Source organism: Schistocerca piceifrons, chromosome X (genome assembly GCF_021461385.2).
Source record: "Schistocerca piceifrons isolate TAMUIC-IGC-003096 chromosome X, iqSchPice1.1, whole genome shotgun sequence".
NCBI lineage: Eukaryota > Metazoa > Arthropoda > Insecta > Orthoptera > Acrididae > Schistocerca > Schistocerca piceifrons.
The window spans coordinates 143299346-143301953 of NC_060149.1; the positions used below are offsets into that span (position 1 = coordinate 143299346).

General features: G+C 46.0%; 1 pseudogene; it reads right to left on the reverse strand.

Annotated features, from left to right (window-relative positions):
* Positions 1-263: 263 nt before the first annotated feature.
* LOC124723703 lies at positions 264-381 on the reverse strand (annotated as a pseudogene).
* Between the last annotated feature and the right edge of the window lie 2227 nt (positions 382-2608).

Sequence of the window (2608 nt, forward strand, 5' to 3'; positions counted from 1 at the left end):
AGTGGTAAGCTGGCACGGTAGCTCAGTGTGTTCGTTCAGAGGGTTAGCTGCCCTCCGTATATATACTCCGTCTTCAGGCCGCGAGTGGCCTACCGGGACCGTCCGACCGCCGTGTCATCCTCAGTGGACGATGCGGTTAGGAGGGGCGTGGGGTCAGCACACCGTTCTCCCGGTCGTTATAATGGTATTCTTGACCGAAGCCGCTACTATTCGGTCGAGTAGCTCCTCAATTGGCATCACGAGGCTGAGTGCACCCCGAAAAATGGCAACAGCGCATGGCGGCCTGGATGGTCACCCATCCAAGTGCCGACCATGCCCGACAGCGCTTAACTTCGGTGATCTCACGGGAACCGGCGTATCCACTGCAGCAAGGCCGTTGCCTATATATACATCCCAACAAAAAATTACGAGCAAAATGAGAATAAAAAATAAAAGAAAAGTTATAAGCGCTGCAGAATTGCATGCGAGGGGCCCGGGTTCGATTCCCGGATGGGTCGGAGATTTTCTCCGCTCGCGGACTGGGTGTTGTGTTTTCTTCATCATCATATCATCTTCATTGACAGGCATGTCGCCGAAGTGGCGTCAACTAGAAAGACTTGCACCAGGCGACTGGTCTACCCAACGGGAGGCTCTAGAGGCTCTAGCCACACGACATTGCATTTCAGCTCGCTGTGTACTTCAAAGACGTGCAAAAGACGTTTTTCGGTTAAAGTGACTTCTTAAATCGTAAATAAGTAAATATTCATTTTTTTGCAGTTTATGGTGAAACGGCTAGCCAAATAGCAGTAGAGGTACATATACGGCATCTTATGTTTTTGAGTTTCGGAAGGGTAGTAACACAACAGTTATTGCCATAAACATCTGTCATGTTTATCCAAGTGCATTGGACGTTCATAAGTGCCAAAAACGGTTTTATAAGTTCAAATCTAGTAAAAATGAAATAATCGTATGGCATTGTTGGCCGGGAGGCCCCATGTGGGGAAGTTCGGTCGCCGTATTGAAAGTCCTCTTTAGTTGACGCCACTTGGGCGACTTGCGAGTCAATAATGATGAAAGACACACAACACCCAGTCATCACGAGGCAGAGAAAATCCCTGACCCCGCCGCGAATCGAACCCGGGACCACGTGCGCGGGAAGCGAGAATGCTACCCCAAGACCACGAGCTGCGGACTCAAACCTAATAATTTTGATCTTTCCGACTCGCGTAGACAAGGATGGTTCAAATGGCTCTAAGCACTATGGGGCTTAACATCTGAGGTCATCATTCCCCTAGACTTAGAACTAATTAAACTTAACTAACCTAAGCACACCACACACATTCATGCCCGAGGCAGGATTCGAACCTGCGCCGTAGCAGCAGCACGGTTCCGGACTGAAGCGCCTAGATCCGCTAAGTCACAGCGGCCGGCTAGACAAGGAAGACCAACAACTTTAGACAATCATATTTTAAGGGCGGAAATTGAAGGAAATTCGTGTCAGAAATAGAGGAAGTGTCAAACGCTCATAACTAACATTGCTGACCATCCAAAAACATTTGCGGCAGATTGGTAAAGACAAACAAAGCTGACCGATCCACCATGTGTAGCTTATTACTTCAGCGTCACAATAAAGAAGCATTTTTTGATCGCTATCCTCTAAGATAATCTAAAAGACGAAAGACAGTGGCTCTGTCCGAATTAATCGCTACGAAGCACAGCTCAGCCGGGTTTACACCACAAACAAGCACTTTTGTGTGTCTCATGCAGTATTCGGGGGTCTTTCGTTCCGAAGTGCAGAAACCTGGACAAACTCTAAATGAAGACCTTTACTGTGAAGATCTGTATCGACTATATCAATCTCTAATTGAAAAGTGCCCAGCGATTGTGAACAGAAAAGGTGCTATTCTGTAACACGATAGTGCAAGACCGCACTGCGCAAGTCGAACCCTGAAAAAAATTAAAGAGTTGGGATTGGAGATTATGCTAAAATAAGCAGAAAATATTCCTGAAGACACCTCCGAAATTTTGTCGGCAGAGTTCGGGTACAGCGTGTACACAGCTTGACCTTTTAGTGTGTACGGAAAATCAAACAACGTACAGAGTCGACCCTTGACATACGCGAACATAATCTGTTGCGCATAAATATGCGGAAAATCTAATTATTGTTCTATTACAGCACTGAAGATAAATGATTGGAAACAATAACAGCTGTTAAAATCTGGGAGTAAACGTCCAAAAAGATCTAAAGAGGAATAACTACATAAAACTAGTTGAAGCAAAAGCAGACTCATAGGAATAATCCTATGGAAACGTAACACACCCACACACACCCACACACACACACACACACACACACACACACACACACACACACACACACACACAGACACTAAACACTTCTTCGACCATTTCTTGATTATTGGTCGTCGCTCTGGTACCCTTATCACAAAAGCTTAAAACAGGTAGTAAATAAGACCCAAAGAGTAGAGGCACGATTCATCTGGCTTCACCTAATATGCACAAGAGCGATACGGGGATGACTGTTGAACCCCATGACAGGTGCTGCAAGAGACATTGTACAGGGTGGTTATAATTACACTTTCACTGCTTGAGAGGGTCCCCCGGAGAA